Here is a 12,918-nt window from a genome sequence, read left to right as displayed (position 1 = left end):
ATGACAACATGACAGGAGGCTGTGACAGATAACACCATCTGTGCCCTGGCACATTCCCAAAATAGAAGCCACAAAGGATATACAACCCGTAACTAAGCTGCCCATGGAAATTACTAAGGACATCAAATGATGAGACATGTCCACACGTGCAAGTACCCAGTTCACTGTACTTGAGATGGGAAGGCTGACAATAAGCACCGCAGAGAAAAAAGTGATATCCCGGTCTATTTGACACCAACTGTGCATGTGTCTGTCTGCAGGGGAGTGTGCGTTGTTCTGCTGAGTAGCAATCATGAAGAGGTTAGATCCCTAATAACATTGCTCTGGCTACATAAACTTTTGACATTGTTAGGGGCCTGATACATGTGCATGGAGCTCCTTAAGGGCATAGGTATCACAAGATAAGCGACTGAAAGAACTGACCTTCACATGTGTTCTGACATAAGGAAACATAGGTGGCACTGATATGACTACACATGCATTTGTCAAAGTCCAACATGTGTCCATTCAGGAAGATAGTAATTTGAGGTATCACATCCCATGAACACACCACTGTGGTCATATGTTACTGAAATAAATCTACACATATCTTTACACACACAGCATATAGTAACCTTTGGTGACACATGTGTACATACCATCTCCTGCAACTAAGACGCATGGGGAACTATATGCCGCAAGTATGATAGCATCATGAAGGTAAAACTAATAACATACCACAGAGTGGACACAGATGCACACACAAATTGGCAGGGGTGACGTGATGTCGACCTAGTCCTAGTCCATTGCAAACACTGAGTACAAATTATCATGGCTGTCACATGCCTTACCATGTGTTGGACATTGTCCATCACATATTTTGTGTTGTTGGTATGTGTATATTTGTATATCAGACATAACAATGTAGTACTCCCACAAATTAGTGTTCAAACATATATGTTCTCTCATAGTACACATGCACATATGCACAAGGTTTTAGTAATCGCATGAAGCGGACCATACTTTTCTGTTAAGCTAAAAGACACCTAGCCCCTTAACGTCTATTGCACACCCACAAGCCTTTTCACACATAATGGGAAAAAATCGACACATGACTGTCATGTGTCAAAAAAACAAAGCATGACTGGAAACGTGACGCACAGGCCAAGGAAGTGATGAAACAGGACATCCTGCCTGCATACATGGTACAGTGAGTCCACTTTCACTTTCACACTTTCACAAGTCGAATAATGTGTGACAGTGTGAGGGTGTGTGTAGCTGGAGCAGTTAGAGTTTTGGAGTATTTGTAGTGTTTTTTGTGCTGTGTCTTGTAGCTGTTGTGTATTTGTCAACTAATATGTCTTTTTTTACTGTAAGTGTTCTGTATCTATCACTGTACTGTAGGGTGTTTGTCTGGAATAGTATAGTTGTTTTGGTATTTGGAGTAGTTGGGGTAGTCTTAGGGCATTTTTTTCTGTCAACTGCATTTGCAGTCCATTATGTCAGGGGAAGGGAGGATGGCCAGGATGTTGGTTGATGAGCTGGGGGCTTCATATTGCTGGTGCAAAATTACCTTCCCATGATGCAGGTACTTGGTGGCCGTGTCATACAGGGCTACCACACAGAGGCCAGAAACCTGTGGTGGGGCAAGGTGCTCCATCACCTGACAAGAGTTTTTGCTACAGGAAGGAATGACCATCAACTGAAACACCACTGGGCTTACCTCATCACAAGGGAGCAAGATCTGCTGGATCACCTGGGCATCGAGATTGGTGAAGCAGTTGGAACGTATCCCATTTCCATACAAAGTCCATTGTTTACATGTGCATGACTGGTGCTGATATGGTTGAGTGCAGCATGTCATGTTGAAGGATCTGGATATGCCACAAGCATACACGCACTCACACACCCCCTCTACATACTCAGACACACACCCCCATGCATGCACACAACACACATAAAGGGACGGAGAGCTGCCAACGGTCATAATAGGCCAAGCGGAAAACCGCTTGCACTGCCGGTCTTCCGCACGGCGGTCCCTCTGCGGTCTTTAAAAAAGACCGCCAAGGTCAAAATGACCCCCTATGTGTGATTGACTTATCATAGATGTTTATCAGTTGCTCTGATCTACCACTAGGATGACTTGCTCACTCAGCCTAACAAAATGATAGTAAACAATGCTGTCTATTAACTGATATGTACAAATATCACTAAGCAATGTTTTGCATTCATGTCTTGCAGGTGGACCTTTACCCTACACCGTTGGTCAGGTGGCCCGATTTGAAGACCCAGATGCAGCCAGTAAGTGTCATCTTGTGTGTCATATGTGCCAGTCCAGGCTTTGATATGAGTCAGTCTGATGTGTGGAGTGCTATGAATAATGGTTTTGCCTGACCAATGGTATGATACCATTGGAGCAAGGATGGTGACATCATGTCCATTGGAATGTTGAGCATTGACAATGGCTTGCTTGTAGGACAAGGGGCAACGTGTGCTGGCATGGAATGTGGGTATTAGGAAATGGAATGGCTGACCACATATTCATTGATGACTGTTTATGTAAAAAGCATGCCAGTTGACAACAACTTTGTCACATCACTATTGACAGCACTGTGTGCCACACATAGCTTACACTTACTCACAAGCCGTTACAGATATAGGTTATATCTTTAGAGGTCTCTAGGTGGCTTATTTAGGAGACACCTGCGCCACAGGTGCCTCACTACCCTTTAGATTTATATTGAGGCTGTAGTACTGCAAGGACCCATATTGTGCTGGACAACAGTCAGTGGTGTACACAATTAGGAGACAACTCAGCTCCAGATGGATGTGGGAAGAGTCTATGATTTTTCACAGGCCAGATCTCAGCAGTACTCACAACATGGTCCTGCCACCATGATATTTGTGAGTGATGTAGGTCACATCACATGTGCATATGATGTGAATGCTGAGAGCGCACCTGGTACTTTGTTGATGTCTGACATGCATGTGCACATGATGTTCAATATATCAGAATACTGCTGCAGCATCCAGTGCAGTGCCAAGCTCATTGTGAGCCTAAGGGCACCTATACAGCCACCATGTGTGTGCCATTTCACACATGTAGTACCACATAGCACAGGGTAGGGGCTTTAGTTCTGTAATGCGTAGACAACTTTGATGTGCAGGTCAAGTTTTGGCCAAACTGTCTGGGGACATTGCATTAGTTATACATGTGGGCACATCGTGGGCAGTGGTGTGCCCCCTTGCAACATGTGTTCATGCCAGGTCTTAAAGCAGGACACATGAATGATGATTTACCAAACCTTAGAATAGCCGGTGGGAAGTTCGCAGACGCCCTATCCTATGGCCCCCACCTTGCATCCATTATGGCGGCTGGGCAAGCCTTGATGTTTCACCAGGGGTGTCAAGGTGGTGGATTGCATGCACACACCCTCCTATGGACAAGGACACAGGAAATCCAGGCTTGTTGGGGAACGTGATCCTCACAAGTTTGATAACGCAAATGCTGATCAAGGACAATTTAGTCCACTCACATCTGGGCCGTTATGTTAAGCAATGTATAGCCGTCAGCCCAGTGACATGTACATGAAACCATAGATGGCTGGTAGGAAATAGTCATTGATAAGGAGTAAGTCATTATTGAGGAATGTTTGCTGGACTGCATGTGTCATCTGCAGTTGCAGTGTACATTATGGGGGTTATTCTAACTTTGGAGGAGTGTTAATCCGTCCCAAAAGTGACGGTAAAGTGACGGATATACCACCAGCCGTATTACGAGTTCCATAGGATATAATGGACCCGTAATACGGCTGGTGGTAAATCCGTCACTTTTCCGTCACTTTTGGGACGGATTAACACCTCCTCCAAAGTTAGAATAACCCCCTATATGTCTGTTCAACCTTCACCCAATGCTGAATGTGATGCTTGTTCTCCTCATTTTTCAGCTGCTAATATGACACCTAACCAACCTCACTCATTCCACAAGAGGGCAGAATGCTACAGGTACATCATGGAAGTGGATGCTGGATAGCACAGAATTGGAAGGAGTTTCAGCAAGGACAAGGTGACTCGGGAATGACGTGTGTTTGCACATGGGGGACCTCCACAGCAGCTGTCTTGATTTTCAAGGATTACCAAGTGCAAACCCTATGTCAGATTGGTGCCTAAATAACATCAACTAGTCCATATATTTGCCAACCACTGTTCCAGCCATTCACAATGTGTATGTACACTTTCTCTTGGACAGGTAAATATAAAACTTCAACTGTAATTGGTGGGATCCTACAGTTTCATTGTTGGCAAGTGTGGCACATTGAAATGCTTTATGTAGACAAGGTGCAAGTGTATTTATGAATTCTGTACAATGTCCAATTCACCGACCCATGAGTGAACGTTAGCCATAGGTAGCACATTCAGACTCCAGGGTTGAGGGATGTCATGAGACATGGTTAGGAGTAGTGTGCATTAGTGAGGAGGTAAATAACTGCCAATTGGTAAGAAAGAGACAATGACAGTACAAAGCAGACAAGTCAACAGTGATTGGGTGAAAAGGGCACATTTCCTACTGTCACAACACTGGCATGATCTTAAGCCCAGAACTAAAATGATACTGCCCATGTGACACAGACTGGTGCTACCGGATGCTTTTCCTTGTGAATGTTATTCCTTCCACATCTTTATCTTCTAATGTGTATGGTGCCTCCTGTGCCATTGCTAATGCTGTTGTAGAGGTAAAGGGCGCCACACACACTTTAGGGGATAGACATGTGGAGTCAAAAGTCCCAGCAGCTGCCATTTTTGGGAACCCAGAAGCCATCAATGCAGCAAGGAGGAACTGCTTATTTTTCTACACAGCAGCAACATCACGGTGGTAGGCAGCCATGTTTTCCCTGGGGGAGGCCACTTCCAACTGCATGGACTCCAGGGTATTCTGCATTGCCCCCAGTCTGGTGTCTGTCATGATGCTGCCAGTTTGGGAGGACAATCGTGTTAGCCTCTGCCTCATGACAGGAGCTATGTCAGTCAGAGACTGCTGGAGTCCACGTAGCGGGGAATGGTTGCCTCTGATGGCAGCTGAGTTGTCCTTATTTCGACTGAAGCACATTCGCACTCCCTCTAGTCTGCCTGTCATGGTCTACATCACCACCCCACCTGCTTGGCCAGCTCCCGCTAAACTCCTACCACTGTCCTCTGAAAGGTGATCCCTGGGTCCCCAGAGTCCAGGGCTGTATGAGTACTGGCTAGTGCTGTGTTTGGGTAGCTGGGTGGTTCATGTGGAGACCCTGCAATGTTGTTTGTCTTCGCTGTGACTGGAGGTAGTGTATAAATTCTAGGACAACCTGAGGAGTCTGTTCATTGATGGCTGGCAGCTGGCCATCCATGTAATCTGTAAAATCCAGGACAGGCAGCTCGGCAGGAGGTAAGCCATCATCCTCTGCAATGAGATAGTTAAAGTCAATCTTAGATTGTTGTGGTTGTTGGCATTGCACATCATTTATTTGCCACAAGAGGCTCAGTGACATGTTACTAACCCAAGGTTGTAGTTGTACATATGTGTTGCATTGTGCATTACACATGGGTCAAGCTCACAAGGTACTTTAGGGCATATTTGAGTACCCCGAGTGCCACCTGAGTGTCACTTTTGGTGTAGGCTCCGGTGGTGGAATCCCCTGCGCCATATTTACAAGGTGACATAAAGCCACTTTTTGTGCCTTAATGCCTCTTTGTATATATGGCCCCTTCACATGCAGCACTTTGTGTGGAAGGTGTGAGCAACGGGTGTTGCTGTGGGCATGCCACTGCCTCAGATTTGCGACTTTTCGTAAACCGAAAGCAGCACCAAAATCTAACACCAGCCCAGGGATGGCGTTAGCATGGAAAAACAAAGAGAAATGCTTACATTTCTCCTAGATTTTTTGCAAATCGCCATTTAAATTTGTTGTTGTGCATGAAAGGTGTTCCTTCCTCCACAAAACGCAGGATTCCCCCTCAACACAGCCATCCTAGCACTATGGTGCAAGGATGGCTGTGTTGGTGCTCAACAGCTAATTTACCGCTGGAGCAGGGGGGAACACAGGGGTGCGCCGTAATATGGTGCATCCCTGAGTTTTGAAAATTACGGTGTGTGAGGCTGCCTAATTTGGCACAGCGCAAGCTCCATCATTTTCTGTTTGATCTGGGCCTCTAGCTTGTCAGATGATGAGATTGTAGCTACTTGTATAGCTGCACACATGATGTTCACAGACATTCTCCATGTGTTGTATGTGTTTTATTTTGTGGCCATTCCCATATGGCGCATATGGTTGTAAAGACATCTTATATAGTCTTGTGGGTTCTGTTTCTGTAGAAGACCCTATTAAAGGAAATTTTGGGAGTTTCTAGGTTTTGCTTTGGAATCAGAATACAATTTTTACTGTGGCTCTTTAGTGAAAGAGTTCTGGATTTCTGTTATTTATAGTACTTGAATCATAACTTGATTTTCTCATATATATAAATATAAACTTTGAAAAACGGTCTTTCACCCCCAAAACTTCATGAAAATAGAAGACAACTGTTTTTTCGATTTTCTAAACTTCTGGACACAGTAACGGTCTATATAAAAAGTTCACAAGCACAATATTTTATAGAGATATTCAAGTGATATTAAGTTGTGTGAGCGCGGAAATTTTTACTAATAAATATTTCATGCATTATGTATTTTGAATCTGCATAGAAAATGATTTAATATAGAAAATAAAGTGCAACTCGAAAATGTGCCCACTTGAATGGCCACCACCAACTGTGTAATGTTTTACTAAAAGTGCATTAATGTTTATTCGGGACATATATGAATGTGAAATTTGTAGTAGTGTGTTATACTGACGATTAAATGCAATGTATTTTTCTAAATTAACTGTAGGCCTCAAGTTAGTGAGATCTAGGCCTTAGTAATGCATTGCCTTATATTAGAAATGCAATGTCAGAATGAAATATGATTTCATGTTTAATGAATAAAAAGATGTAATGTTCTAACTAAAGGTTGACCAAATCTTAGTAGTAGCAAAATGTTTCTTGTGAGGAAATGTGTGAAGAAAACATGAATATTCTAAACTGTTACAAATGTTAATTTGAAGAGTGAGAAAGCGATTTTCCCAGGAACTAACAATGGATGTACTGATAGAAGGATATTAAAATTGTTTTTTGACGGGTGGAACGATGTGCGCAGAAGAAGAGGAGCCAGTCATCAATGTGTGACATACTATTTTGTTATATCTTAGATTTGAAATACTAATTTCATTGGAATAATGGTTATGGCATGATTGTTTGACCATTAGTGATGTAGGGAAAGTTTAACTTAACCAGCCCTCACTAAGGGCTTCTTATGCTCAATGGTCAATGTTGGTGCTCAGCTTTGCACTCAATGCTCATAACTCAGTGCACCTTTGATTCTCTGACTTAGAGAATTTTGATCTTTATCCTTAATTTGCTCAGATGTATGATGCTAAATGCTGCCTATTCTAGACATCTCTTTCTAATGATGTGGAGAACTTAAAGTCCTCAATTCTGAACCATTACCCTTTTTCATGTCCTGTTGCCGATGCTGATAGAACTGATGCCCGTCTGACAAAGATTATCACATCTTGCTGATCCATAAAGAAATGTATAATCAAATTGCTAATTACTTTTTTGTTGATATGTCTTTTGTTTCTATGTACCAACTGCTGCTTTTGATAGAGTCATAGTTACATATTTTCCAAATTCATGTTGAATAAATCTTTTTGCATGAAGCCCAAACATGCTGATGTTATTCTGAAGTCAGTGAGGTTTCCTCCATCCAACTAAATTGGTATTTGATGTTGCTCAATTGCTGAATTAAAATATATGTTATCTCAATTGAGTAATTACTCTTATCATTGGTTTGTACTTTGGCTTTAGAGGGATTAGTTATCAATGCTTTAGTCAAGTTGAGATTCTTTAGAGATTTCTGTCAATCAGTGTTGTTTTTATACTTACATCCTGTGGTTTTGAGATTCATTTATGTGATACTAGCATTGTTAATCTAGGGAAATAAACATCCTAACTTATATAAAAGGTGAGGTTATTTGTGACCTAATGGGTCATGGTGAGTAAAATTTACTGACTCCAAATAATTTTATTGTTGGGATTGATGATATTTGTGATATGCATGGACTTAGGGTGTGAACATCTTAAATTAGTCAAAAAGTCTATCAAACCTCTATCACACCCCCTTATCAACTAACATTAATAAGTCAAATAAGGTCAGACACACTCACAGGAAATGGCAGCAGAGGATGCATGGTCTCTTTAAGAGCACATCCTTAAGAATAGACCATGGTTAGTCTCCATAGGAGATCACCATAAGGTTCCGGTGTAAAGGATTAAGAGGTCAAAATTGATTTGCAGAATTTAGTTAAGATTTTGAAATTCAATGATTCAAAGTAGAGAGAAAATGTGCCCCTAAAAGCCTAGGATGACTTTCCCAGGTCCTTGCAGTTTGCCTATGCTTGTTCGAGGATGTTCTTGCTTGTTCGAGGATGTTCTTGGTGTTCTAGTGACAGCATGAATGGAATAGGTTTTGCGCTTGCACAGCTTAAGCAAATTGCAGGTGAATTGTGATGTTTGTGAGGGTTTAGGAAGTTTGAGTACCCCAAATGAAGTTGTTGGAGGATTTTTCGTACTCCAAAGTGTGAGAGTAGGGAAGTCATCAAACTTCACGTGTGTCGCGCTTTGTGCTATGAAAATTGCCCACATGGTTGTTGGTATATGGACCCTGTGAGGTCTAAGAATCTGGAGTATATTGAAAAGTGTATGAGACTCTTGGTTTTTGTTGTAATTTGTCTGTTTAGTAGGTCAATCGGGTGTGGTTGACAAATTCAAGAGTGCATGTCAAAGTGGGTGAAAGGTCTTTTCGACTGAGATCTGGTCAGTCCTATGTGCACTAGGACAGACCCACTGATCAGTTGAGAGTAAAATTTGTGGGTAGAATTTTGCTTGCAAATCAGGGAAACTGAGAAAGAAAGAGTAGCTGCTAGAGCAAGATCCGTCAGTGAAAAATCCGTAAGGTTTCTGAAGCGACGCTGTTACCCTACCTGTAGCAAGCAGACAATTTGTTTTTGTTTTTTGGGAGTTTGTTAAAGTGCTCACAATAATTTTGTATTGGTTTGCGTGAGACAGAATTTTAGAAGGACAAGGCTCAAGACTTTGTCAGCCATTGTATGTGTGAGTGTGACGTCATTGGAGCCGCGCTGGGATAGGTTGGTTAGTAAGAAGGGGCATGCACAGATTGGTGGACAACCGTGAAGCATCATTGGTTGAGAAGGTTGGCGCAAAGGATTTGGGGATTAAAAGTTACTTCATGATTTGATTCAAACTAGAGTAAAATTTGCAAAGATGACATTTTTTAAAGCTTTAAAGAGTACCCTATGAGGAGATGTGTATATTCCTGTGACAATAGAGAAGCTGCTCCACCAGAAGGAATACCTGCATATGTTGTATATGAAGAGCAGGGTGCTGTGCCATGCCTTTGGTTAAATGATTGATGCAAAGAGACAGAAAAAGATGAGAGTCTTGCGTTTCCTATCTATCGGACATTTAATCTGAGGATTTTAGAGAATTTGAGGAGGGTATTGTACGATTTGAAACCCCCTCCAAGGCCAGCACAGTTCGAAGCGTTAGCAATTTGGGAACTAGTAGCCAGACAGCAACAGCATTTAAAATTTGATAGAAGGATGAGAAAGGCTGAAAAGACACTGTTGGAGGCTAGATGAGATAGTGATCCGAAATTTTGGAGGTCTGAGACTTTACAGGGAATTAAATTGCTTCCTGAAATTACACAAAAAAATGAAAACGAAGTGAGAAAAATTACCAGAAAGAAGGATACAGGTCCTTCTGAGGGTAAAGAGCAGAGATCGACAGAGACGAGAAAGTCTTTGACTCTCAATGAAGACTCAGATGATAATGAGTTCATTTTACAGTTATTGAGGAATCGCCCACCACCATATGCAGCACATGAGAAAGGCTCAAACACTAATGTAGAACCTACAGCACAGACACAAGTCAAACTGACACAGAGTAAGATATAAGGTTGCCCTAGTGGACCTACTACTTCAGTACTTCAAAATCCAAGGCCACAGCCGAACATTCCCAGAATTTACCCAGATGTACCCATTATAGATACTGCAATGAACCAGCAGGTGCAATTGCCACAATTACAGATACCCCAGGCACAATGGATACAACCTCAAGTCCCAATGGTACCTAGACAGCAAATTCAAATACTTCAAGCCCCAATGGAACAGCAGCAAGTGATGCTTTCTCAGTCGGTCACAGGTCAAAGGTTTAACCAGAATAATAATACTGTGCACTAGTTTCCCCTACAGAGTGAGAATGGAATAAACGATGACTGGGTGAGTGAGAGTTCTGATGAGGAAGAATGAGTGTTGGCTGCATCACTAGAAGTAGATCAGAACAGTCCCTTCAGTAAAGGAAAGGTTGAAGGGCCACAAATTTTGTAAGAGTTGCAAACCAATATTTGAGAAACCCAATTACAGAACCAGCCCAGGTCAAAATTGGCAATTTTAGGGGATTACACAAATTAATACTTTGTGACTTGAGTCCTGTGTCCCTACTGGGAAGGGATTTGTTGTGAAAAACGAAATGTTCAATTATTTGCTCAAATGATGGGATTAAAATTCAGACAAACAGTGATGATGTAGATCACTTACTTACAGAGGCACATTGTGACACAGTGAATGGGGAATACACTCTGATTAGTTTCTTTCCAGTTTTTACTGTGAGAGATCTTCCTTCTGATTTACAGAGAGCTGTTAAGATGAAAGCGCAGGATGTTTCAGGAAAAGATATCAGGCTGATAAAAGGAATTGAGGCAGTTAAAGTTACTGTCAAGCCAAGTGCAGTTTTTCCCCAAATTCCTCAATCCCACATGACACAAGAGACGATTGAAGGTCTGACACCAGTAATTGCAGAATTTGAAGATCAAGGTGTTTTGAAAGAGGTGTTGAGCAATACATGTAATTCACCAATAGTGGGATTGCGAAAACCATGAGGGAAGTTTAGAATTGTTCAATATTTGAGAAAGGTAAATGACATTGTGGTTAAATGTTGCCCGGTGGTACCCAATTCAGCAGTAATTATGTTTCAAATCCCATGCAATGCTTAATGGTTCACCGTAGTGGACCTGTCACAAGCATTCTTCTCTGTTCCACTTCATGAGGCTAGCCATTTTCTCTTCTGTTTCAAATTCTTAAATCAAGTCAACTGTTGGTGTGGAATGCCTTACCAATCGACACTGGTACTGTACACTTTTGATTAGTTGATTGCATCCAAAACAACAGAAGAATGGAAGTATGATACTATTGCCTGTCTGAATCACTCAGGGAAGAATGGACATAAAGGGACATATTTATGCTTTTTAGTGCAAAACTGCACTAATGCAGTTTTGCACCAAAAAGTTTAGAACTGGTTTGCACCATTCCTGAGCACCAGCCGGGCAACATATTTATGGAATGGCACAAGCCAGTGCAATAGTTGGCCTGGCGTAAACAAAATCATGTTAGCTGGGTGTGGCTGGCGGTATGGAAGAATGGGGTTTGGCACCAAAAAAATATGTTAGGCTGGTTAGAGTAAAAAACAGATGATTCTAAACAGCCTAATGTCATTTTCTGATGCATACCACATGACTCCTGTCTTAGAAAAGACAGGAGTCATGCCCACCAACCCAATGGCCAGCATAGGGGCCAGTGTCCCCTGGGGATGGCCACTGCACCCTGTGCCATGCAGGGGGCCCCAAGTTGGGCCCCCAGTGGCACTTTAATGAAAAAAGAATTTACTTAACTATACTTACCGTACTTACCTGGTTAGGGAGCCCCATCCTCTGGTGTCCCACTGATGTAGGTGGGGTTTTCCTGGGGCTTGAGGAGGGCACCTGAGGACCCATTCCATGGTGTTTAACCATGGAAATGGGTCCACAGGTCCCTTAACGCCTGGTCTGACCCAGGTGGTAAATACGGTTCAAAGCAAGCTTTACTTCATTATTTAGCCCCTCCTCCCACCCATGTCATTTAAACATGGGGGATAAATATGGTTTTGTGTGGTTAGCACCATTGTTTAGATGGTAACACCTACCTTGCATCTCATTGACGCAAGGTAGGTTCACGGATATAAAAAATGGCGCAAACTCCAATATTTTGACGTTAAATGTGTCTAGCGTCAAAATATAAATATGGAGTTGGTTTTGTGCCAAATTTGCGTACACAAAAATGCACCTCATTTGGCGCAAATGGGCTATAAATATGCCCCAAAGTGTCTCCAGTGAAATTACAGTACTGTCTGAAAGAAGTGAAATATTTGGGTCACCTAACTGAGAAAGGAATTCAGAAAATATCCAGCCAAAGGGTTGCATCCATATTGCAGATGAATCCCCCAGCCACTCTGAGAGATGTTAGGATTTTCTTGAGAATGGTGAGCTACTGCCGGCAATGGATTCTAAATGTTTCAGTCATTTCAAAACCCTTACAGAAGCTAGCTCACAAGGAGGTTACTGATCCTCTGGTGTAGGACCAAGCCTGTATGAAAGCTGTTACGGAATTGAGAGAGAGTCTGGGGGTCATTTTGACCTTGGCGGTCTTTTTTAAAGACTGCTGAGGGACCGGCGTGCGGAAGACCCTGGCACTGATAGTGCTTACCGCCATGGATTTCATGGCGGTTCAAACCGCTGGAAATCCACGGTGGTAAGCCGGGTCAAAATACCACCAGCTGTCTAGTGACGCCCGCCGGGCTGGAGACCCAGGTCTCCAGCCCAGCGGTCGTCTCCGCCCTGGTGGGCGGAACGGAGAACCGGCGGATGACCATGGCGGTAACCGCCATGGTCATAATTCCACAAAGTAAGACCGCCAGCCTGTTGGCGGTCTTACCGCC

The sequence above is a fragment of the Pleurodeles waltl genome, chromosome 11 (assembly GCF_031143425.1).
Source record: "Pleurodeles waltl isolate 20211129_DDA chromosome 11, aPleWal1.hap1.20221129, whole genome shotgun sequence".
In the NCBI taxonomy this organism is placed as follows: domain Eukaryota; kingdom Metazoa; phylum Chordata; class Amphibia; order Caudata; family Salamandridae; genus Pleurodeles; species Pleurodeles waltl.
The sequence above is the reverse complement of the archived record's forward strand: the minus strand, read 5'-3'. Positions refer to the sequence as shown.